This window comes from Triticum aestivum, chromosome 7B, assembly GCF_018294505.1.
Source record: "Triticum aestivum cultivar Chinese Spring chromosome 7B, IWGSC CS RefSeq v2.1, whole genome shotgun sequence".
Classification (NCBI taxonomy): Eukaryota; Viridiplantae; Streptophyta; class Magnoliopsida; order Poales; family Poaceae; genus Triticum; species Triticum aestivum.
In genome coordinates, this window is record NC_057813.1 from 631354070 (window position 1) to 631381115 (window position 27046).

A 27046-nucleotide genomic window follows, 5' to 3' on the forward strand; every position below is an offset into this window, starting at 1 on the left:
TATGCCAGTAGTTGTTCTCCATGTACTGTGTTTGTATTATAGCATATGATGTGGTTGGTTTCAAGACTGTTTATATTCACAATTACAGGGAAAGAAATGTTGATTTAGTAGGCTATTTTTAACTTCCTGCCCTAGTAATTTTACTTGATTTTCGATCGTCCAAAAATGACGCGAGTGTCGTAGAAGATTTGCACGAGAAGCATGAAGTTTGAACATAGTTAGAGCATATTTCGCCGATCCCTTAAAACCGGTTAGAGAAGTAAAATCACCATTTACTCCTCTAACCGGCACCTAGCCCTAGTCCTAAAGTCTATATTGGCATATACAATTTGGCGGCGGCTACAGATCAGGTGGCTGATTTTATCCAATTTTAAGCCGCCTAGCCAGCCGTCCGATTTGCTCAATTAGGATGTATTAGAGGCGCTCGATTCCTCCTCAAATATCACTCCTGTCCATGGGTCACGCATCATAGCTTGTCGCCTGCGAGCAGCACTGCCGTACTCGACTTGTCGCGCTGCCAGTAGCAATGCCCCGCCCCATTGCAGCGCCGCACGACCGCGTTGCAGCACTCCCTACAGCAGAAAAAGCGTCGAGTAGTGGTCGTTCCCTTTTTGCTCTACAACAGCGGGCAGGATCAGCAGCGGAGGAGGAGCAGAGCTTGTGGCAGGAGTGGCAAGTGTTGACATTGATCTAGAGGAAGGGGAAGATGATGATCGGCGGGAAAAATGTGTGGTTGTGGCTTCCTACATGGGGGGATAAGGCGGATTTTAAGCGGCCCATGGGGCCCATCCAGAGAAGCGGTATGTGGGCTGGGAAGATGACCGAGCGATGCACAACATGGATGCACGCATGGCAGGAAGACGACACGGCTGGTTTCTCCAGTAATCAACCGGATGGATTTAAGAGTTTTCCATAAATTTTACAAGCGGCCGTCGATGAGTAAAAACACTCGCCCTCTCACCACCGAGTAAAAGAAGCGACACACAACCGTCTCACTGCCCAAATCGACCCCGTCGCCCAAATCCGCCACCGCGCGCCGCCTCCTATGGCTGGAACCGGTTGGCGCTGCTCGCCACTGCCCATCCAGAGCGCTTGGTCGGTACATCGATGCCACGACGCCGCCTCCTCCCACGTCGGCGGCGATCCTCCTTTCGCCCCTCCTCATCCCGCACCGCACCAGCGTTCCCCAACCCCCCCCCCCCCCCCCCCCCCCCGCCGCCGCCATCGCCGCTGGGGCCAAACTACCATGGCGTGCGACAACACAAAACGGGAACCCGGGTCGCTGAGAGCTATGATCGAGACACCGGGACTGGTTCGCAAATGATGAGGAAGGCTACGGCGACGGAGGCAGCGGAGGCCGAAATGTCAGCAGCGGCAGGACCAACATCTTCGATGGCAACAACATCTTCGACGACCCAGACCCGGTGATCGGTGGGTTGTCTAGAGCTGAATGGAAAGAGGTCGCCGAAGATAGTGACTCTCGGAAGCAAAAAAGCCAAACACGTTTTTTTAGGGGTACGTTTTATTTTTCTTTCTGAGAGGCATAGTTGTACCTCTCGCGGAAGCAAACCACGAGAAGCAAATTTGCGCCTCTCGCGGAAATAAAAAACACGTTTTTCCCTTTTCGAGAGGCACAAATGTGCCTCTTGCGATAGAAAATACGTGCCTCCACAAGAAGCAAATTTGTGCCTCACGCGAAAGGAAAAAAAGGCATTTTTTTCATGCATTTTTTTCTCCAAATTTTTCCATGAACACCTAGGGAAAAGCTGAAAAAACCATCTAAAACCCGAAAACATGTACAGGAAAATAAAATAAAATGAAATTTAAAGGCAGCGCCCAACATGCAACATGTGGCAGCGACTGTTGTTAGGTTAAGTCCGACATTAGAGAGCGGTGATCGATCCTAGGATCGACTGGTTAATGCATAACCCACTAGCAACTATGTCTCCGGTTAGTTTTGTGTTTTGTATGTTGGGTGGAACCTACTTGAACAAAGGAGGCCGTTTGCCACTTGTTTTTTTTCTTCATTGTTTTTTTCGTTCCTTTCTCTGTTTTTACTCCTTTTTTTCTTTTCTCATTGTTTTCTTTGTTTTTTTCTTGGGTTTCATCGTGTTTTTATTTTATTTTTTTCTTCTTTCTCTGATTTTCTTTATTTCTTTCTTGGTTTTTGCTGGGGTTTTTTTTATCGGATTTGTTTGCAACTTTTCTTGTTTTTCATCGGTTTTCTTTTGTTTTCTCTCAGGTTTTCACTGTTTTTATATACACATTTTGGTACATACACGGAGATTCAACCAATACATGTCTAACAGTTTTCAAATACAAGATTAACATTTATTAAATACATAGTCAACATTTTTTTATACACATTTAACATTTTTTTTCAATAGAAAGTAAAAAAATCAATACTTGGTCAACTTTTTTTCTATACATACTTAATTTTTTTTTTCAAATGCTTGGTTAACCTTTTTAAAATACAACTTTAACATTTTCTGATTACATGCTCAAATTTTTTGTATACACATTCTTTAAAATGCTTGTTTAACGGTTTTGAAGTACCGAAATAATATATTTTTAATATATGGTCAATATTTTTATATACATATTTAACATATTTTAAATTCTTGATTAACATTTTCAAATACAAGTTTAACATTTTTAATACATGGTCAACATTCTATACACATTTACATTTTTCATATTCTTGAATAAAGTTTTCAAATTCTTGTTAAACATTTTTTCAAATACTTGGGTGAACATTATAAAATACATGATCAACTTTTTTCGCACACATAGTATATTTTTGTATAGATTTTTCGTGTAAATGCGAAACATTTCTCTATACACATTTAACATTTTCCAAATGTTTGGCTAACATTCTTTTTTTGAATTTTTTTTTGTAATATATTTATTTAGAATATTTGGGAGTATAAACAAAGGTAATAATCAAAGCAAAAAAATGAAAAAAAAATGTAAAAAACGAGGCAGTCTCATAGGGGCACCCCGAGAGGGTTGCTTCTCTCGCATGAAGAACTTCTTATCTCGCATAGCAACTGGGATGGTCCGTTTACCATTTTTCGATCGCTGGTTCAAATCCGTTTTTTTCCTCTTTCGTCTTTTTTTTTCTCTGAGTTTTTTTCATTTGCTTTTCACCGGTTTTCTTCATTTAATTCATGATCTTTTTTGTTTTCCCGTTTCCCTGCTTTTTCCTTGCTTTTCTTTGTTTCTTTCTCGGTTTTGTTTTTATTTGTTTCTTTCACAATTTTCATTGTCTTTTTTGCTTTCTTTTTTATTTTTTATTTCTTGGTTTTCTTTGTTTGTTGGTTGGTTTTCTCAGTTTTATTGTTTTGCATTGGTTTCTTCTTTTTTCGTTTCTTTTATTTTCTTTCTTTTTCTTTTTCGTTTTTATTAGGTTTCTTTGTTTTCCTTTGTCTCTTTGTTGATATTTCATTGGTTTCTTTTTGTTCAATACGTGCACACTATTTCTCAGTACACACTCAACATTATTCTTATACATCAGAAACATTTATTATATACATATTTGACATTCTAAAATGCATTATTAACATTTTCAAAAAACTTATATTTTTATGTCTATTTCTGCATACACATTGTACATTTTTGTTATATATCTAATACAATTTCTAATAGATGCTTAACATGTTTGAAATAGGAGTTAGTATTTTTTGAATACATGGTCAATATTTTTCTCTATATACATTTTCATTTTTCAAATGCTTGATTAAAAAAATTCAAGTACATGATTAACATTTTTTAATATGCGGCCAACATTTTTTTATACACACTGAACATTGTTCAAATGCTTGTTTTTTTCCAAATACTTGTTTAATATTTTAATCAAATGCTTGATTAATATTTTTTTAAATACCTGAAGAACTTTTTTGGTGCACATTGTATTTTTTTGTAAACATGTATTGTATACATGAGAAATATTTTATCTATACATATTTATCATTTTTCAAACCCATTGGTTAACATTTTTTGCAATATCTTTTTGTTATATCTATTTAGAATATTTGGAGGTATAAAGAAAACAAAAAACAAAAATAGAAAACATGACAAAGAAAAAAGAACGAGGCATATGGGCGCCCTTCATGCAAGAGTTCCCTACGTCTCGCGTGAAGCGAGGCATAGAGCGCCCTTCAGGTATGGCCCAAGTGGGATGGCAGACACAAGCATTTCGTTCGGAAGTGTTCACGAGAAGCTCAAAAAGAAAAGAAAGTGTGCACGTAAGTTGGTAGAGGCACGCACGAAGCTAAGCCATCTTCACGTGATTTGTTTTTCTTTTGCAAGAAAACTTTCGATCTATCCATCTTCAGGGGCGGAGCCAGAAATTTTGGTCATTGGGTTCACTTCATGACTGGATGTGAGAACTCGGTACTAGTATGTGAAGTGTAAAGTCTAAGTTTAAATTATCTTACCACAGAATTATAGCACCCAAAAACAGTATAATGAATAAAAATATGGTATCACATATCACACATCGTGTTGCATTAAAAACTAAAGAGTGCAAGACATACCGGTTCAAAAAATTACAAAATCATTTGTTTACATAAATAACTTTGTAGCTTCAGATGTAGCTTCTCATCTTCCTGGCACATTGAAAAAAATGACAAGTTAGTTTGTCAAGTTTAGATTAAGTATTATCAAGCAAAAGAATCTTGTAAAGGTACTCACATTTTAGAGTGTCCCCTTTCGATCTTTCATTGCCTTAAAAATATTAAATACTACATCATTGGTAACGGTGGAAAATATATCTTTCTTCACATAGCAAATTAGGCAATCGCTCATGAATTGATCACCCATTTTGTAGCGCAATTTTTTCTTGACAACATTCATAGCTGAAAAGCATCTCTTGACTGATGCTGTGGCAACTGGCAATATCAATACTAGCTTTAAAAGATGATAGACCAAAGGAAACGTAACATGCTTATTTGTTTGCACCATTAATTTGGCAAGATCAGCAATTCGGTCCAAATTGGGAAACCTTTCATCTGCCCACACATTGTCAATGTAAGTGCGAAGTTCAGGACCAAGATCATCCATTTTTTCTTGAATCAAAGTCATCTGGATAAAACTCAGCTAGCTTCACTAAGTTGTCCAAGTTGAAAGCAGCAAAAGAGTCTTTGGGGTTGAAAGAAGCCATGTGCCCAAGCAATGCAGAATTTACCTCATTGAAGCGGTCATCAAACTCTTGAAGCTGCCAATCAACAACAGAATTAAGACACTCAATTCGATAATGTTGAAGGTTTGTATTATTGGTTTTTTGCCGTGGTTTGTGCCGATTAACATATTGCTCCTGCATATTTGCATTCTCAATGTGATGCTCTTCACAAAATGAATATGCCTTCTCAAGAAGTGAGTCCCATCCATTATCCCTTAGTTCTTGCAGCTCATTTCTTGTTGACTTCACACATGAGATGGCATTCAAGATGTCTTGATCCTTCCTTTGTAAAGACTGCGACAAAGTATTTGCATTTCCCAATATATGCAACATCATGTGCAAATAGAAAACAAAATCAAAGGTCTCAAAATATGCTACAAGACCACGTGCCTGACATTTCTTATCATTTTTGCCTTCCTTCTCAACATATTCAAGAACAGACATAACTGATGGGAACAATTTCAATAGACTTGAAAGGGTCCTGTAGTGTGAGCCCCAGCGTGTGTCACCGGCTCTTTGAAGAGTTTGTTCCTGATTTAACCCTGTGCCAGTGGCAATCTGCCCACAGCCTATGGCTTTTATTACGTCCTCTCGATGTTTCTCTCTAATCATATCCTTTCTTTTGCAAGAAGCTCCAACCACATTGAATAAAACGGAGATCATATAGAAAAAATCTGCAACATCGTCATGCTTCTTTGATACTGCCACAATAACCAACTAGAGCTGGTGAGCAAAACAATGCACATAATATGCTGACTTATTCTCTTGCATAATCTTTGCTTTCAAGCCATTAAACTCACCACGCATGTTGCTAGCCCCATCATAGCACTGGCCTCTGACCTGATTTATGCTTAATCCAATTTTCGTGAATAATTTTTGAAGAGTGGCCTTGAGACAAGTTGCTGATGTTTCCTTCACATGTTCAATTCCAACTAACCGTTCAATGATAAATCCACGCTTGCTAAGATATCTCAAAACAACCGCCATTTGCTCTTTGTCAGACGCATCAGCAGCCTCATCAATCAACAAACTAAATACGTCACCTTAAATTTCTTCAATAATAGAATCTAAAGTTATCTGCACAAAAGATAATTAACTCATTAGACAACATTTTTACTTGTAAGAAAACATAAATAATAGGCACTAAAATTTAATGTTACCTTTGCAAAATAATTTGCAATCTCCTTTTGAATATCTCACATACCCACTTACAGTTTTTTGGAGCATTCTCAAGAACTACATTCCGTATAGCTTCATTTTGGTTTGCCAAAGTATCTACCAACTCACGAAAATTTCCCTTATTTTGTGACTCCTCTGATTCGTCATGGCCTCGGAATGCTAAGCCTTGATGCAACAAGTATGAAGTATCTCACCGAATCAATGGAAGCATTAAGCCGGATTCGATTTTGCTTTTTTGTAAGATCAGTTTGTTTATCCATAGCAACATGAATTGACTGTTCTTGATTCATCAAAGCATCACATCTTTTTACTGCCACATTATGAAAGCTATTAACATTACCCTTACCCTCATGAGTATCAAGTCTGCTTTTCTTGTTCCAACCGTTCCAACCGTTAATTGCAAATGCATCACTCCCGGCTTGTCCTTCATTGTAATCTCTGAAAAGGTAGCAACACAAACAGAAGGCCCTATGCACTTTGTCACTATACTCAAGCCAACGACCATAATCATTAAACCAATCTGGATTAAATCTCCGTTGGGTATCTCCAATCTCCCTCTGCGGGTAATCAAAATTAGACGGTGGCCTGTAAGGTCCCCTCGTTAAATATCTGCGCCTAATCTCATCTTGCTTCTTTGGATTTCTTGTGTACAATGAAACTCTCTTTCGATCAACCGGATCATAAGGCAACTCATCTAAGTTAATTTCTTTATGAATAGTAGCCTTCGGAAGACTAGCTGCAATACTATTTGATGCACTTAGCCTACGTCTAATGGGTGACCTTGATGTGCCTGCATCATTCTCTCGGTCTGGTGATCGATTTTTCTTTGGAAAAAACCGCTCCATAGCCTAGATCAGTGAAAGTCCATGGATAAAAAATTAAAAAAAACTAGGGCAAAAATCACTATCGAACTAGGCAATTAGGCTAGATAAAACATACATAAGAGAGATGAGATGAGGCAATGTAGTCTAATTACCTCAAATTTTTGGGTACAACTGTTGCCACTGTCGATCTCTGCCTGCGGCCGGCCGAGAGGCGGCTTCTCCCTCGCCACGAGGCAGCAAGAACACGAACAGACTAGAGAGATCCGATGCGAATTGGAAAAGGAAAAGAAGACAAGGCGTGCCGCCGCGTAGGTGACTAATCACGGTATTAATTACGGCAAGGAGTCAGGACTTCTCGTGGGCTGTTCACTTTTGGGCCCTTTGTTTAGTCTCTCACGTGACAACCTTTCGTTGATGGGTTCAGCCACAATTTTTTATTGGGTTCACCTCATCTAAACATGCACATACATGCACGTACGGAGCAAAATCCGTTGGATTCATTTGAACCCGACACTTGTACGCTGGCTCCGCCGCTGAGTGCCACTGATCCTGTGGCCGTGGTTGCAGTTCTAAAAGAGCTTGGAACAAGTAAAAAGCTCAGTATGATTATTGAGGGAGAATCCTTGATGAACGACGGGTATGCCTTTTTCCAATCTAAACATGTTTTTTTGTTTTCATGTCAATTTTGTTGGAGCAACTCCGATTATGAGAAGAAAGATACAACCTGTGACTCAGATAGATAGGTTACAAGTTTTTTTCTTCGAATGTTTGACTGGTCCACTCTCTGGTTGGAAAAAGGCTCATTAGTACTTGTACTTAAAACTAAAATTCAAAGTATTAGTTGTAGCAGTACAGTTGTTCCTGAGACTTGACACACGTGTTTATGGCAAAGGCTCTGGAGAATATAGTGTACAAGTTAATCTGAATGAGAGAAGACTTCACGCATGAAAAATTGACAATACTAAATCCAAGGCTGTTTTTTTTCTACAGGGTTTCTGTTGTTGTCTATCAGTTATTCTTACAAATGGTGCTCGGAAGAAGCTTCAATGCAGGGTCGATATTGATGTTCCTATCGGAAGTTTCACTTGGAGCGTATGTAGAATGTTTTCTCAATCAAATTGCCAAATATGGCTACCATGCTTCTAATACTAACTGGTGTCTTCTTTGACCAGTGTTGCTCTGGGCCTTGCATTTGCAATCATATCATTACTATGGCTTGGCTTTACTTTCAACGATACAATCTTGGAGATGACGCTAACTCTTGCTGTCAGCTATATTGCTTTCTATACTGTAAGATAATGAACATATTCAAGCTCTGTACTCCTGCTTTTTCTTTTGAAGGGTACGATTGGTTCAGTTTATTGAAATAGTCAGAACAAATGGAAGGAGTCTTAGCATCAGTCCTAGAATCATGTTTCTCCTTTTGCAATATTAATTTTGATGCTATTTTACTAGTAATCTGAGGTAACTTCTTGATATGCATATGGCAAAGTAGCTACCTGATTTAGATATCTAGAATCTGAAGAGAATGAACTGTTTTCATCCCAACGACAAAGAAGATATTCAAGCTCTCATACTCTTTTTGTAAGGCTATAATTTGTTCAGTTTCTTGAAATAGTTCACAACAAACTGAATGAGTTGTGAGTCTTGGTACCAGCCCTAGAATTATCTTTTGTGCTAGCTCATTTTGCAAATTGCTCATGAGTCTTGATGCTGTTTTACTGGTAATCTAAGGCAAGTTCCAGATATGCATGTACAATGTTGAAGTATATGTGGATTGCCCAACCTTCTTCATCAGTTCGGACTTTTGGTTCTATTGGTTGGGTGCATTAAACTTAATATGAATTCAGAACCAAGAGGTCTTGGGTTCAAGCCTCGGCCTTTTCAATTTAAACTAAAAATTTGCTTGCCCTCTTTTGTCCATGTTTAAGATTGCCCAACCTTCTCCATCAGTTCAGATTTTTGGTTCTACTAGTTGTTCTTTGTCATGTTTTCTCCAGAAAAAAAAATCATCTATGAGTTCTGATATAGAAGCCACCAGTTATTTAGTATTTTGGTGGTTATTTTCTTTAGCTAATATTGTTCATGTCAGGTGCAAGATGCACTGAAGTACTCTGGTATTTTGACCGTCACAGCTTTGGGAATGTTAGTAAAACTTGTCTTCACATCTGATTGGCATATCCTTTAATCTCGTTCCTCCAGTGTTAACTTTGCCATGTCTGGCAGGTTCTATGCAGCTTTTGCAAAAAACTACTTTTAAGGGCGACAATCGCCGAAGTCTGCATGATTTCTGGTATTGTTCTAGCAACATATGTCCTTTCATATTATCTTTATATTATCAGCAAAGATCAAGATTCTCAACAGTGATCATGGTATTCCTGGTCACATAGGCTAACTTGTTCACTGTTCCTCATGTATTCTGTCAGTTCCATAATCCTGGTCATGCTTTTTTTCTGTCAGCATAACCTATACTTTCAGGAGATTTTGATAAATTTATGTCCTTGCATTAGCATACCAGTTGCCAAGTTTGTTCATGCCCAGTATATAGTTACTTGTCCACTTCTATTTTTTCCCTCGCAAAAACACAAACACATCCGATTTAATATTTCGTCTTCTAAATGACCATGTATTATCATTGTCCTGATTCCTGAAGTAGCCTTAGTAGAATTTTAGAGTTTGTAACTGGCAACAAAGTGAGGGTAATGATTACATCAAATTTTACTATACTACTCCCTCGGTCCCATAATGTAAGACGCTTTTTGACTCTAGTGTAGTGTTAAAAAACGTGGACGCGGATTTTTGGCTCCCAGGTGCTCCGCCCACCGGAATCGACGCCAACCGTTACTTTGGGCAGATCGTGACATTTAATATGCATGTTATTAAACCAGTTAAGATACAGCTGCAATACGTTGCCAGGATACAAGCAGTGGAGCCCAATATCAATTGATTGCGGTACATGTCAGGCACCGGCGAACAGGAAAAAAAATTAATTTAGGCTCTCTCTCCCCCATTCTACATCCTGCCCCCATTAACCAAAATCAATCATGGCCAATCACCGGGTCCCCTCTACTGCAGACTTCCTAGATTCAGCGCCATGATGTAGAGGAGCATGCATAGCTCTGGCAATGGAGTCGGCACCAAGTTTCTCCATTCTAGTCCTCGTGTCAAATCTGTTGTCCAAACTGGCTTCATTCCAAATCAAATCAAACATGTTGCTCACGCTTTAAAAAAAAACCTTAGGTGCACACAGTGTGGGATTGCAGGATTCATCAATCTACTACGGGCTCCCTCGGCTGTTTTTGCTGCTCGGGAGATGACTGTACTTGGCTACTTGCCACTGTTAAAGAGTAGAAAGGGTGATTCAGATAGTGTGCAGTTTCTGAATATTCGACTGTCAATGCTGATGATAATGGCTCAAGGACTGCCCAATGTAATCCTTGCTTTGCTATTATAAATTTTAAACAAAACAACGTTTGATTTGGTCTCTCGGCAATGTTTATGTAACAGGCTCACCTTGGTTCACTGCATTTTGTCATCTGAATTGCAGTCCCTCTGTATCCGAGCAGGTAAATTATAGAGATCAGCCACATCCCGGTCTAGGGAAGTATAAATGCACTAACTGCCATTATGGTAGTGTGTTTGAAGATTCAAATTTGAAAATGTTTACAGTGTCCAGGAGATAGGCCTGAACTTTCCGGCAGATTCTTGGTAAAGGAAATCCCTGGTTACACACATATATGGCAGGTACTAAACTTCCTGGATAGATAGTTAGGGAACATCTAGGGGATTAGCTTCACAGATCCCTAAATTAGCATATTCCATGTAGCCTGATGCAGGGGTACAGAACAACGGCTGGGCTGAGAATCCCAACGATGAGGAGAGGACATTGAGAGGCGCCTTATTATTCTTGGGCAAGTTGTCGGCATGGATGAACAGCTTAGGCCACCTTGCACAAAGCACTTCTTGATGTACACCGCTTCCCATTAACAGAATTTACACCTCCTAGTCTATATTGTGGATTAACAACAAACAAGATTTCTGTTACAACCATGCCTCGCCAACTCATTTCCAATACGGGGTAAATAGATTGGAGCAAATGAGTAAGGCTCCAAAACTTACCCAGTGATGCTTGCACTTGTAGAAATACTTGCCGGGGTTGTTCTTTGTCCATGACCCATCACTAACCTTCTCCATTGTTGCAGTACGGGCACTTTGATTATTTTCTGTCGCAAATCACAGTCATGTAAAATCTCAGAATTGCCCAGATTTTTCCCCGCCTAAAAAACCAAGATTTGAACACCACAATATCATGTTGTACAAAAAATATCCAGGAAACCTCAGAGAGAAAATTCGAGGAAAGAAAAATTTGAGAGAACATTGGGTGTCAGAGTTGACGATGAAAAAATTTCCAAGAAACCTCAGAGAGATTTCGAGGAAAGAAAAATTTGCGAGAAAAAACGAGAAACAAATACGATCTGAACACCATTGGGTGTCAGAGTTGATCGGGAAAAAAGATCCAGGAAAACTTAGAGAGAAAATTCGAGGGACGAAAATTTACAGAGAGAATATCGAGGAAAGAAAAGACGGTCTCGACACTGAGGATCCTTGCCTAGTCGACGGCCTTCATCCCCAAAGTCTCAGCCGTGCTGGATCTGCAGTCACCGGTTCGTGCTTCCACCGTTCCCGGATCCAACGCTGGCCGTGTGTGGGGTGGGGTTGGAGGTTGAATCCATTGGCGGCTGTAGGCGATGTGCCAGTGGAGCTTCGTCCCGAGCGCCGGCGACGCGTGGGTGGCGTTGGAGGCGGGGCACAACAAGCGTGGAGGAGAAGCACGACGGTGGCTCACGGGGCAGAGGAAGAGAGATGGATGGATAGGGACGAGGGTTCGGCCGTTCAGGGGAGGAGTGAAGGAGAGAAACAGTAGACGGGCTCGGAAATATCTAGCCACACACGAGAGAGGAGCAGGCCAAGTTAATGGAGGGCACTGTTCGTAGCGTGAAGTCCAGCTATCTCCTGACACGAGGCCCATCATTGCGACAGAATACATGCCTATACGCTGCCAGTTAATTGAGTGTTAATAAAGGATACCACAATGAATACAAAGGGTATACATGCACCATTACTAATCTTGATGTGGGTATAAGGTTCAGATGTAAGGGGGTGGAGCACCTAGGAAAAACGTCTTATATTATGAGACCAAGGAAGTACCAAACTAGTATTTGCACGTGGTAGGAATGTTTTGTCATATTCCATCTGTGAGCTCTCGATCCTGCGATCGTAATATGCATACGCTTTGGGTGTCGAGCAACGCACGTCGGTAACCCATAGATGACTCAGTTGACACGGATTTACCCAAGGTTCAGGCTCCTGTATGGGTAATACTTGTTACGAACTGAACCCTTGTATATCTATGGGCCAAACAGGCCAGAGAAGTACAAGGTACATATGCAAATGAACCCCTATATAAGGGAGAAACTACATAGGCCTGTACGCAGCACTATATAACACTTGACAGTACTCTAGGGTCCCACTTTTCTCTATTATCTCGAGGATTTTAACAAAGGTGCAGTAGATGGGGTCTATCCTCGGCGGATAGCGATCTCCATGCTTGGCTCCTCAAAAGAACAGGGTTGTGTTGCTTGAGTTTGAATTGAGTTGTCCTCCTATATATGCGTCTTTTCGTCAGGGCTTGATCCTCTCCGGGTTGGTCTCATAGATGTCATCCTTAGTCGGCTTAAACGCTGGATCCTTCAGGGTAAGTCCTTCCCTAGTACAATGGGTATTGGGTACGGTCTTGTAGAAGATCCCTTAGGCCTTGTGTACTAACAGGTCATCTTATGTAAGTACGCTTTCTCTTGCGTGCTCATGACACCCTGAGCAGATGCTATGACACACTCAGAATTTATGTATGTTCTCATATTTTCTGAGATTGCCTATTTATATCTTACTGCTGTTTTATTTGTATCAGGGAAATAGTTGCTTACATTGCGAACACAATTATTTTCATACTGAGGTATCAATATTTGTCCAACTTTCATATTTTTTGATTTTTTTCAGATCTTCTATTTTTCATAGCTAAACGCCCAAACCGGACTGTGCTTGCATTTATTTAGTTTGATAGTTCACTTTATATTGACACCATTACGATATTTCATACATGTGTGTATATATTACCCTCAGTGGGGTTATTATTGCAGATGGTGTGCTAAGACATAGTGTCCACTTTGAGAGGCACGGTAATATCATCATTTATCTTTGTCTAGTGTTTGTTTTCATGAAAACTGCAAAACAAGCATGTCTACTTCATTTTAAATTCTCCTTGTTCATTGCCAACTGAACCTTTCTTTGGTTTATTATAAAAGCATGTTGTTCGTAGTTTTCATCATGCAGCATCATTTCATGCCTGTGTTGGTTCAGTGAGTGCTTTATTATACATCAAGGTAACGAGTTGTTGACATAGTTACTGAGGTAAATCCTCTTATAACACACTTCTTTGTCATGCTTATCAATTTTACTGGGGACCATCAGCTCAATTATGAATGCCGCAACTGCAGCCAGCTGATTGTGTGGATAAACGCTTGGCATCTCAGTTAGCCAATAGTTCTGCTGAGATATGTTGTTTTAACCACCTATCTTTGGGGCAGCACAATTGGTGTTTGCTGTCATTGCATTTTTCTTTACTTGACCTTTAAAAAAGTGAATCATGTTGGTCAGTAGAATTGCAGTTTGATCGTATTCGCGAGTGCTTAAAACAACTTCTGTGTACTATACTTGTTCTAATCCATCACTAGTAGAAAAAGAGGCTTCCGTCCAGCCCCATTAGTCGCGAAACTGTAGGAACCGCGACTAATGAAGTCTTTAGTCGCGGTTCGGCAGATGAACCGCGACCAAATGCCTGGGCCCAGGGCGCTCGCGGGCTTTAGTCGCGGTTGGCCAGGCCAACCGCGACTAAAGGTGCCCAAAGGCCTTTAGTCGCGGTTGGCCAGGCCAACCGCGACTAAAGCTCCTCCCTTTTAGTCGCGGTTTGTGGCACGAACCGAAACTAATGGGGTTGAGACCTTTAGTCCCGGTTCGTGCCACGAACCGGTACTAAAGGTCCCATTTTCAAACTCTACCCCCCCCCCCCGGGATCGCCTTTTCAGTTTAAAAAAAAATAAAAGAAAATAATGGAAATGTCAAAAAAATAAAAGAAAATAAGTTTCTCATGTGATATGTGGTCTAGTTGTTGGGAAAATTTGCAAATGTGAATTTTGACTTTATTTGCAAAATCTCTCTGAAATTTGTAAAAATGGGCATAACTTTTGCATACTAACTCGGATGAAAAAGTTTTTTATATGAAAAATCATCTACTCGAAAAGTTACATCCAAATTTAACGGGGGGAACCCCGTTAAACATTTTCAAAATCCTCAAAAACCTAATAGAAAAAAAAGTTACGGGGCTTGTAAGATCTAGAGTGGAAAAAATTGAAAAATATTCAAACAGTGGGCAAACTATGGTCAAACAATGGTCAAACTAATTATTCTAGAATATTAGTGTTACTAAATAATTATTTTAATTATTTCAATTTTGGTCAAATCTGGTCAAATTGTGGTCAAACAATGGTCAAACTAATTATTCAAGAAATATTAGTGTTACTAAATAATTATTGTTTTTTAAAACAATAGTTTCAAACTCAAACAGTGAAATGTGTCACTTCATGCTCAAGCAAAATTCCTGAAGGTTAATAGGATTGACATCTTATTATTGTCAGGAAAACAACAAGTGCAGACTTGGAGCGTGGGAGAATAGAACCCGGAAGTTAAGCGTGCTTGGGCTGGAGTAGTGAGAGGGATGGGTGACCGGTTGGGAAGTTAGATGATTTGGAATGATGAGGGGTGATAAAAGAATAAATTGAGAAGTGATGAGGGGTGGTGATTAGAGACTAGAGGTTAAAATAATTCAGAAATTTGAAAAAAAAAATTCAATTTTTTTTTTCAAAAACCTGTGGCGGCCTTTAGTCGCGGTTAGCCACAAGAACCGCGACTAAAGGTCCTCCGCCCACGTGGACGGGCCTTTAGTCGCGGTTCTTAAGCAACCGCGACTAAAGGGGGGGCCTTTAGTCGCGCCCGTCTGGTCGCGGTTGCGCAACCGCGACTAATGGCAGTTGCGAACCGCGACCAAAGGCCCTTTTTCCACCAGTGGCCTGAGGCGGTCGCCGAGCCGAGGAAGATTTCAGATCGAACAGGTTGTTGTTCGGCCGTGTCCTTGCATGCGCCGCTCGGAGTAGATCGATCTGCTGCATGTCGCTGGGTGTGCGCCACCTCCGGCCCGTGGCGCGGAGCAGCTGGACGTGGTACCGTCCGTGCCGTGCGGTCGCGCGCTTGCTGTAGGCGTAGATCGTACCAGGAGATCGACCTCCTGGTGTCCAGGCCTCCGTGCGCGCGCGTGTGAATCAGCTGGAGATGACGCGCTGTAGATGGAAGCTTGAGCGTGGAACCGCCGGGTTGAGGCTGTTGGCCGGATGTATGCACGGAAATCACCGGGGATACTGATTTTCTCACCGGAGTGGATCTGATCGTGGGGTTTATTTGTGGCTAAGGAAAAAAATTGATCTACGAAAAGGAATTTGAAGATTGATCTAATCTAAGGAATTGACCTAAACTATGGAGCCGATCTAATCTTTTGACCGATCGGGTGCCGTGCCCCCAGGGAGAGAAGATTAATCTCCCCGGGGGCGGCGCGCTGGATGATAATATTGTGTTGTTGTATGTTGTATTGATCTAACCCTCGTAGGGGTATATATAGAAGTACAATAGAGAGAGAGACTTGGAGTACAATGCAAGACATTATTTAAACCTATCTTATCTCTAGTTACGTTTATCTCTACACAATTATATTTCTAACAGTGCTTACAATGTGCATTTATCTGTTGACTTAACTATTATGGAGCCTCCCCTAAAAAAAAAACTATTATGGAGCCTTCAGCCTCCAGCACAATAGCTCGACAGTTTACTCAACAACCCGTTATCTTTTGCAAAACTCAAGAAAGCACCATCTCAACTGAACTGGAACTCTAGTTTGATCTGTAGAGAATTTCCATGTGCTTGTATGGCATCGCTAGGGTGAGTGGATGTAAATGATTAGCTTTAGAGTTTGGAATTGATTTTGTTAGTTTTGTTTTCCAGAATTATTTTGTTTCCTGCAAAATTCATGTGAAATTGTTCCAGAACTCTCTACATTCGAGATAGGCCCTAGTTTTACAGAACTTTGGAATACTTCGTTTCATTGTCATACAACAATTCGGCAGCAGTGATGAAAAACCTCACTGTATGAATAAACAAGGTAGTCTCCCGTTGTTGAATCTGAGAGTTCATTATTGCCTAGATTCTGAAGGTGTTTCCACATTTTCAGCTTCTTTGTGTGCTAAAGACTCGACAAGTAACATATGCTGTATTGACACACTTGAGTGAGAATGTTCAAAACCTAGGGAAGACTGGGTTACTGGAAGAAAAAGAAATGGCACATCTGGATGATGCTTGGCAGGTAGTCGAGTGTTTGACTTGTCTTTTGCTTCGAAATTTAATTGCCAAAGTGGTTTCAGTTCACAAGTTGCGACAAATATTATGCTTATTCATGTAAGTTAATCACTTGTCAGACAGACCTGAAGAAGCTTAAGAGGAATCCACAATTAGTGAAAATGCCAAGAGGTAGCGATCTTTTAGGCACTCATCCATTAGTCGGCATGCTGCCTGCTGCTGTGCGTGCTCTGTTGTTAAGCAATACAAAAGAAAAAGTAAAAGGGCATGGCGCAGCCCTTCATATGGAAGGCTCAAGAGCAACTGGTATATGGATTGTTTCGATCGGAGCAGTGAAGGTATGTTTCTGCTTAAGACTGCTCTAAACTGTACTGTATTTTGTTGGAGTATATACCTTCAACATTTTTGACGAATTTACTGTTCACCCTGGGAGCATGTGCTCTCGGGGGCCGTTTCGCCGCCCCCTAAGTTGCCCCCTTTTTTCGACAGTGGAGAAGTCAGAGGCTAAGCAGCAGACAATCTTTGCACCCAATTTTCTCACATGGAAGCACTTTGGGTCTATACGAGGTGCTAACAGGAAAGTCTTGTCTCTGTGACATGATAACAGATTCTCTCGTGCGCTGTTTCTTCATTGAAGCTGAAAAGATAGATCAATTGCGTCGGTCAGATCCTTCTGTTGAGGCTTTTCTGTGGCAGGTGTGCTTTAATTTTACTGTTTGCTTGTGTGCTTATTAAATTCAGTGATTATTCTACATCTACTGCAACTGCACAATTAGTTTTTTTTTTCTGAACTCTACGAGGGCATAGAAGCAGATGTTTTCTGGATATTACTTGATATCACCACGTAGCGAAACTGCTGGCTACCAGTCAAAGAACCAGAACCTTGCAGATGAGCGGCGTTTCCTCTTTTTCCTTTTTAACCAAGTTTGAGTAGAATTGTTTCTTGTTTCTATCCAATCTATAATCTAAGAGTTCAAAATTTAATCTAAGAGTTCAAAATTTTGAAAATTTCTAAAAAGAAGAACCCAGCTAATTTTCCCCTCCACATGTTCACAAGAAAAACAGAAATGTCGATGTTGCATTTCTTCTGTTTCTGCCCTCAAACCAAAAACAAAAACACTAGATACTACAACATAGTACTTCGATTTTTCCGGTTTCCCTTGATTGTTACAGTTAAGGGAAATGGCCCCTAGATGCCTCGTTGTGTCATCTTGTCTCGAATGATTTATGTATTTCTGTAACATTCTTGTGGCCGAGAATTTGTTTATAGCACGGTCCCCATTTTGGTATGAAACGAACGCACGCGTTGCAGCTTGCTTGAGCTTCCATCATCTGTTCACCCAAATCGATTACTTCAGATGTGACAATGTTTCTTGTGTTTAACAATATATATCTTTAATCCGCCACTCCTTAATTGAGCTTTTTTACGGTACCCTGGTACTCCTTAGGTAAGGGTGGGAGTACCAGTTAAATCTGTCCATTGGTTTAAAAGGGTAGTTTAGACTTTTTGACAGCTCATGTAAGGGTAATGTTTAATTACTTTTTCCCTGGATCGAGTGACCTTGCACGGCCATGGCTGCATCGTCCCTGCATCTCCCTTCCCGAAGACTTCTCAAGCACATGTTGCCACCCCTGATCGAGTGACCTTGCACGGCCATGGCTGCATATCCCCGGAGGCCCTATTGCATACATCCGCCGCCGGCTGCGCTACATGGAATCTTAACTACAACCTTTGATCGGCGGCGAGGCCTCTCAGATGTCCGCCTAATCTGAGTACTCGGCCAGGCAATCGTAAGTGTGAATCCTAGCCGAGATATCCGGCTGGTTCGCTATGGACGTTAATCCCATCACGTAATTAGTGGGTAACTACCACACAATACCACTGTCCGAGCCGAGATATCCGGCTGGTTTTCTATGGGCGTTAATCACATCCCGTAGTTAATGAGGAATTACCACACAATACCACATTAATTGCTGGTCTAGATTACCAATTTGCCCTGGAAATCAAGGTACTCCCGAACAATTTGGTCCGGTACTCCTAGATATCTAGACTGGAGTACGAGACAACGCAAGAGACGTAGCCATGAGATTAGAGAAAATGGATGGCTCATATTTACTTGTGGGTACTGTAAAAGAGCTCCCTTAATCACTGGCACATGGAAATTGCAGGAAAGCGCTGCAGTCATTGCTAAGCTCTTGATCCCACGTGTGTTCGAGAGAATGACAATGCAAGAGACGCGGCTTCTCGTCAGCACAGGATCTACTATGAACTTGTACACCAAGGGCGAAGACATCATGCTCGAGCATAATTACGTCGGCATCTTACTAGAAGGAACTTTGAAAGCAGAGAACCAAAACAGCATCGTACCTCCAGGAGTGCTGGTGCCATCAAACATGGACCTGGAGTTACTTGGTCTAGAGTCTTCAGGTTCTGTACATCATCCATCAAGAAGTGAATCGCTGAAAAAGGAAATCCTTATGTTCTTTTTAGTTATATCTATTGCTGATGTTGACACTGATGCTTTCCTGTTTACTTACAGCTATGAACCGTATGGACAGTTGCTACGCAGCAAACAGCTATCAGGTGGAAGCACAAGCAGCTAGAGTTATCATCTTCGAAGTAGGGAGGCTGTTCACGGAGGCCAATGGGCAGAGGAACCAGCCGGGTGGTAGCTTCTCTGCTGAAGCGTTGCAGCTCAGCATGGAACAATCCACTGGAGAAGAACAAGTCATCATTACAACCCCCCATCCAAAACGTATAAAGGGCAATATGGACTTTTGACATTCGAACTTTGCTGCTCCACCTTAGAAAGGGCAGCTACTTACCAATCAACCTGATAGACGTTGGTGCCTAACAAAGAGCGTGACACTTTAAAAACAAACTACGACACATAATCCTGGCAGTTATTGGATTTTTTATCTTTTCTTGGAAATTGTGAATATTTTCTCTAAAAAAGAGAGTAATCTTTTAAAATCCAACAATTGTTTTTCAACAACTCTATTTTTTTTCAATTCAATTTTTTTAAGACCTTGCCTTTTTTGAAAAATCCTAAATATCATCTGAAAATACGCAGACATTTTTGGAATTTAGAGAACAAAAGTTGCTAATGGGAACATTTCGGAAATTCTGGGAAATTTTTCGAAACCGGTAACATTTTAAGTAATTCCTAAACATTTTTTTAGTTTTGAGAAAAAATTTAAAACAGGAACAGTTTTCAGAAAACAATAACCTTTTCTGAAATTCTCATATATTTTTGGAATTTATGAAAAATAATAGGAAAACACGAGCATTTTTTTCAATTTTTGTAAAAAAAGCTCGAAGATTTTGGGAAACAACAAACAATTTTAAAACTAACATATTTTTAAATTTCCAAACATTTAGGGAAATTAACATTATTAGAGTGTTGAGAAACAAATTGTAAACGGCAAGGTTCTTAGCATTCAGAACGATTTCTAGAAAAAAGAGTATTTTTGCAAATCCTGTACATTTTTTCAATTTATAAATTTTTTTAGAAGGAACACTTTGTAAAATACTGAACAACTTTTTAAAATCATGAACCAAATTTGAATTTTCCGAAAAACTTGAAATCACAAACAATTCTGTAAAAGGAAAATAAATTTTAAAAGCAAACAAGAAACGAAGAAGGAAACACGAAAGCAATTCAAAAGAAACAAAAAATGAAAACAAGAAAAAGAAAGTGAAAAATGAAAAACGAAAAAGAAAGTAAACCTGGAAACCGTCAAAAGAAAAATAAAAAGTGGGAAGCTTCCCAAAATCAGATACGAGTGGTTCCTACATTATCTGCAGAAATGGGACGGCCCAAATGCTTCTCTCGGTCGCTCGCGAAACAGGGGCAATCTGACGCATTTTGCGGTTTTCTTTGTTTTTTCGTTTTTCTTCTCTTTTTTCATTAATTCATTTTTCTTCTTTTTGAACGTTATTATTATTTTTTGAAACATTTAATATATTTTTTGGCATACGAAACTAGCAATTTGATGTGACTGTTATTATGAATTTTTAAAAAAATCCTGTAAATTTTATTAAATGTTTTGAAAAAAATTAATTGTTTGAGGCCTTCGTCACATCTTTTGTTTCATCACTTTGATTTGGTGGGGCTTAGTTGTTGTGTAGAATCCAACCCCCTAACCCCGAAAGCCATGTATGAGAGTACGGGGACATTATGTGAAATTCCATATCAACTTTTAAATTTTGTATTGAAAAAGAATCTGCTATTCCAAATAAATAAATAATTTTTTGCATAGGTTTCAAAAAGAATAATAAAGTTCAAGAAGGAGAAAATAAATTAACCAAAAAGAGAAGAAAACCAGAAAAATAGAGAAGAAAAAAATGCTTAGGCCCTAGAAAATAAATAAATTCAGAAAATATTCGCAGATATGAAAAAATGCTGGCAAATTCGAAAAGTGTTCGCATCTTCGCAATGTGCATGCCCACCTATTGACCAAAGTTGATACCCTTTTTTGAATGTCCAAAAAAAAACCATGTTCAACGTAGGGTGCCTAGATATGCGAGAAGGCTCCACTGTGAGCATGTTGTTTCTCAACATCCATTAAATAACCTGAATTTTTTCATTGACTTGTATGATCAATTCAAGGCACCGTGCAAAGTTGTTTTGGTTTTCTAGAAATTTTCCACTTTCTGGAGTTTTTCTTAGTAAAAAAAGGGCGATAAATGGCCAGATGTGACGCAACTTGCATTTTTGTGTCAGAAATAATTCAAACATGGCATGGATGCCTACCATGAGCATTCTCACCTGCTCGTAAAAGTTGGGGTAAGTTCATGCATGTCCGAAAATAGACCATGTTCAATAGAGGTGCTCGGGTAGGCCAGGGCTCCGTATGAGAGCATGTTTTTTCGACATCTTCAAATGACTCCAATTTTTCCCAATAAGCTTAAATAGCCAATCCAGTGCCCCATGCCAAGTTGCTTGAGTTTTTAACAGTTCTTTTATTTTCTATAGTTTTCTCGATGAAAAATGGATATACATGCTCGGACATGACGCAACATCCATATAGTGTCAAAATTCGTTCAAACCATGGGCCTGCCCACCTACTGGCAATAGTTGGATCATTTCATGCATGTCCAAAAGATAGACCATTTTCAACGGGGGTTGTTTGGGTAGGCGAGATGGGTCCATATGAGAGCACGTTTTATCGGCATCGTGAAATGACCCAAAAAATTCCATGAGCTTATATGACCAATTCGAGGCAGAATGCCAATTTGTTTGAGTTTTCATTTTTTTTTTGCAATTTATGGAGTTTTCTCGATGAAAAATGGGCGACAAATGGCCGAACGTGACGCAACTTGCGTATGGTGCCCGAAATCATTCAAACCTGGCATGATCGTCTGCCATGGGCATGCCCACCTGCTAGCAAAATTTGTAGTCATTTTATGCATGTCCAAAAATATACCATGTTCAATGCAGGGTGTTTTCGGGTAGGCCGGATGAGTTCGTATATGAGTACTTTTTTGCATCTTCAAATGATCCCAAATTTGTCCATGAACTTTTATGACCAATTCAAGGCACCATCCCAAGTTGTTCTAGTTTTTCGGCAGTTTTTACATTTTCTGGAGTTTTCTCGGTGAAAATGACCGATAAATGGCCACATGTCACGCAACATGCATAAGGTGTTGGAATCGTCCAAACCTGGCATGGATGCCTACCATGGGCAATGCCCATCTGCTAGCAAAAATGTTAGTTACAAAGTTTGCACGCTCCTCATATTTCTTTCAAAGTGTTCAAAATGTTGCTCGTAAAAAATGTTCTTAATATTTTGAAATAACACATCTCCTTAAAAAATTGAAATGTTCATGCTTGTATAAAATATTATTAAATTTTTTTTGAAATATTTTCATGCTTTTATGAAAAATGATGTTTTTCAAATGTGTTCAAGTTGTTCAAAAAAAATGTTGGGTTATGAAACATTATTCAATTTTAAAAATTCATTCATAATTTTCTTGGTGTTGCTCCCTCCATTCGGGTTTATTGGGTCCAAGAGCCACCAAAACTTGTATACCATGTTTACTAGGCTGCTGCATAGTTTATCAAAAAAAAAAATAGGCTGCTGCATTTAAGCACGTCATTTTATTCACTAGCCTCTCCATGGAAGGTAGCGCATGGGTCTCCTTGATTGGATCATGCAGTAGCCATGCACAAGTTAGTTAATAGGCCTAATTAATACCGGCCATTAGTTAAGAGATTTATTTCCAATCTCTCCTGTGCGTTTTTCGTGGTCTTCCCGTTTTGGCTCATGGGCCCAATAATTCCGGGTGGAGGGTTTCTTAAGTTTGCACGCTCCTAACCAATCACAAACACTAGTCAGGTAAACTGGTGAGCGTCTTAACTTCATGTATAAAGGTCTGTGGTTCGATTCTTAGCGGAGGCAGGTATTTTGTGAATTTTTACATCTCGCGTCGCCTTCTCTGCAGTCTTCACCAATGGGCCGGCCCAGTTGAGGGTGTCTTCCATGCCATATATAATACATACTGATTTTGAAAAAAGATCATCCTACCCTTTATTATGAAGGGGTATGAAGAAATCTCGTGCATTGATGTGTCTAGGGGGTTGTACCGAAGAAGAAGTGTCAACTTTATGTACCGGAATATGATTTGAGACGTTCTCGTTTTTGTTTCAAAGAGCGCGTCGCCGCAACCATTCAATCACGTTCTACGAAGTTGTGTAAACCTTCTCTTTTCCTACATTGGTCACAAGCATTTACATGTTCTATAGGTAGCCGATCTGACACTACTAGTGGGAAATGAAAGTTCAAAGAAAAGGTAAACATTTATGTCAGATGCTAAGGCACTCAAGCTAGGAGCAAGCGACTAGTGTGCCAGATATAGACTACTGAACCTTTTGGTTGTTGGAACGCGATGTATTTGGGAGACCTTTACTCTTCCTTCTCATAGATATATCTAATCTTCTCTCATGGCAAAACTTTTAGCTCTTGCACAATTGAGCCATGTTGTGCTTGAGATCATGAAGTTGATCCCTCTATGATTTTCTCAGCATCCCACTGACTCGTTTCCAGGACGATGAGATAAGTGCTCAGTGGAGAAAATCCATGGGATCGTCAATTAGGACTTCACATTTTGGCACTAAAAGCGATCAAACTTCATATGATCGTCAGTCAAGAAAAAAAAATCCCCATTCACTTCCGGAATGGTTTTTTTGTGGGCTGAAAACATCAAGACAGTCGAGAATTTCCGGTTATAACTATGTACAAACTTCATGCCTGTCATGGAAATCTTCTGCCATTTTCATATGATCGAATCAAGTAAAATTACTAGGGCAGGAATTTGAAAGCAACCTACTAAATCAACATTTCTTTCCCTGCAATTATTTAAATATATAAACAGTCTTGAAACTAATCACATCATATGATATATATCCCTCAAAGAAACATCACATCACATTTTTGAGTCTAATACAAACACACAGTACAGGGAGAACTACTATTAGCATAGACTAGAACCCCACACAAATTAAATCCCCCAAACCAAATTAATCAACCAAAGAATAGTCTCTAGCTAGCAGATCAATCGATCCGTCTGTCTAAGTGGAACTTGGATCTCTCAGTCTAAGTGGAGCTGCAATCTAAGCATCCTTGTTGAATTTCACGAACTCATCAGGATCAACTATGTCCGGCAAAGAGTCCCACGCCGGTTCTTCCCCCCTGACCGTCTCCGCTGGCGCTGGCTCGTCAAGTATTTTCATGAATTGGTCCATTAGCATGCTGAGATTATCCGACGGCGCCTCCTCGTCATGGAGGCCCGGCGGCGCAGGTGGAGGAACCCCCATATGCTGCTGCTGGTACTGACCAAGAACGTTCGCTGGCGTTGCTGCCCCCATGAAGTCCTGCCGCATCTCGCTGTCGTCGTAATGAAGAAGACCCACCGACGACAGTATGCCCTTCATGAAGCTTTGGCCGTCGTCGCCGTAATGAGGAAGAGGCGGGGGCGAAGGCGGCAGATCCGGCGCCTGTGGCGGCTCAACGTGCTCTTGCCGGAGACCACGGACACTACCCGGCGGCATCAGCGCGGCGGCCGCGGCGAAATAGTCTGCCGGGACAGGCTTCTTGTTCCCCTCCGTCAGGCCGTCCTCCCCGTAGACTTCCCTCAGGCCCTCGGGGCGCGGCGTGACATAGAGCTTGTGGAGCGCGGGCACGCCCTTCCTGCCGGCGCCCCTGTCCCTGTCGCTGGTGAACTCCTGCATGAGCCACGGCGTCTTGGGCTCTTCGGGACGTAGTAGAACCCGAAGCAGTTCTTACGCCCGCCCTCGGGAAGCTCCTCCTTGGTCTGCTCCACCCGCCAGAACCCGCCGGTCCGGACGCTGCGGTCGGCGCGCTTGTTCATGGCCGCGCTGCACGGGCTCTGGAACTTGCTCTCGCCGAGGAACCACCACGTGTGCTGGCCCGCGCGGGCGCTGGCCGGCGGGTGCAGCTGCTGCAGCGCGTAAGGGTCGTTCGCGTACATGTCGGCGTGGAAGATGAACCCCCGCGCGTCGGGCATCTTGTTGTCGCCGGCGATCCACCGGTTGAGGAACCTCATGCTGTCCGCGCTCGTCGGGTTGAAGTAGACGCCGGGAGGCAGCGGCGGCGGCTGCTGGACCTCGTTCAACCCGCCGGGACCGGGCGGAGGCGCCATGGACATGGAGCCGCCGGCTCCGGCTCCGGCGTCGGCGATGGCGGAAGCTGATCTCTTGACTGCTTTCCTCGCTTTCGTGACGGCCATTGTTTCCTAGCGAGCTAGCTGTGTTTGAGGAGGGATTGGATTGGTGAGGGGTGGGATTATATGGTGTGGAGACGACGCGCTTCCATCTGAAATCGGATTCGCCTCATCGTCCCAAGCTGCAGTCGGATTTCCATGTTTAGTTTTTACTTTTACCCCGGCGATCAGTCGATGCGCTTCCCGCGCGATTTCTATTTCCCGCCTTTTGCGGAAACTCGCGTCCCCCCTTCGCCTCGTTGGGCCTGGCCCAACAACCGTCGCGCATACTACGCTTATTCGAGTTCCTATTTTTTTTCTCAAAAAAAAAGTCACTATTTTTCCTGTACCTTCTCAACTTCCCACTGTTTTAATTTGATTTTTTCTGATAACTGTGACCAGATCTCATTTATAATTCCAATGAATTGTCTTTCAAGGAATTATTACTCACCTGGCTCGCGGTAAGCTTCTCTTGTTGCAAATATTATGGTGCAGGAGCAGGATAGATGTTGATATATGATAATGAGAGAGGCCGGATTGGATGGATCCATGCACCCCTATGATAGAATCCCCAAGTTCGGGTCTTCCCTCCTATCATCATTTCACACACCTGAACATACATACCCTTAATTATTTTATGTTTATTCAGACAGCGAAAATACCATTCAAGGATTTGAGGAAGGCTATGTTTGGCCCCAATTCCCCAGCATCTTTGGTACTTAGAACGAAGAGTGTGCAGCTAACTACCGTTCAAACAAAGAAAGGTTAACAAGGGAAGGCTATCGGGTTGATAGAAGGACAGAAATAATCATCCCTGAGAGGCTCTATACGAAGTTAGGACTTAGGAACGCGTAATGTTAAGAAAAGATAAAAAAATCTACTAGTATGTAATCATCGCCATGTGCATATGAAATATATAATTGTTTCGTTCTTATGAAGCACGTATGTTCTTACTTATTGTATTTACTTGAGATGTTTTATGGATCATATGGAAGGTGATGAATGGATAATGCAATAGCATAGTTAACCATATTTTTAAAGTGATTAAGTCCATCAATAAACTTAACCCGGGAAAGTTCTAATTCTTTTATGAATTCATATGAATTATTACTAATGCAATTTGTTATGTGAGTCTGGGCTATATTTGGTTTACTCATAGCATATAACTTCTATGGATCTGTTTAGTTTTTTTTAGAATTTAGAATTTAGATTTTGTTTTTTTCAAATGGAGAAATTTTTGATCAATTAAAAATATATATAGTTGGCCATATAATTGTGGTTATATAGATATTTTTCTATATTAGGATCTTTACCCTCGGTGTAAGAGGGTTAACCAAACTAACGAAGGTTTTTATAAGGGTGTTATTGATGACTTGAGATTTGATCCTACAAGATGAAGCACAAATTAGTTTAGTTCTCGATCGGGTCAGTCAGTAAAACTGAGAATCAATATATTCATTGGGATGTTGCTTTGTTAAAGAAAATGTGAAGCGGAACATTGGCTTATTTTGAAGCAGGACATCTTTTTGTCATTTATTTAGAGTGAATTCCCAAATGATAGATTGCTAAATGGGTTAAAAACTGGCAAAATTACCGCTAAAGGGGTAGTCCGGATAAACA

At 40.8% G+C, this 27046-nt stretch overlaps 1 long non-coding RNA gene and 2 pseudogenes across 2 annotated transcripts; 1 reads left to right on the forward strand and 2 right to left on the reverse strand.

Moving 5' to 3' along the window:
* Positions 1 to 7643: 7643 nt before the first annotated feature.
* LOC123158299 (sodium/hydrogen exchanger 7-like) lies at positions 7644 to 19483 on the forward strand (annotated as a pseudogene).
* On the reverse strand, positions 10090 to 12146 carry LOC123161158 (uncharacterized). Of its 2 annotated transcripts, XR_006480566.1 has the most exons (3): positions 11305 to 12138; positions 10699 to 11192; positions 10090 to 10522 (listed from the first exon to the last, which is right to left on the reverse strand). It is a non-coding gene; the product is annotated as an uncharacterized lncRNA (long non-coding RNA). The 2 variants fall into 2 exon arrangements; XR_006480565.1 differs by lacking the exon at positions 10090 to 10522 and having other exon boundaries at positions 10793 to 11192; positions 11305 to 12146.
* Positions 19484 to 24510: 5027 nt separating the features above from the next.
* Positions 24511 to 25461, reverse strand: LOC123162489 (uncharacterized; annotated as a pseudogene).
* Positions 25462 to 27046: the final 1585 nt, after the last annotated feature.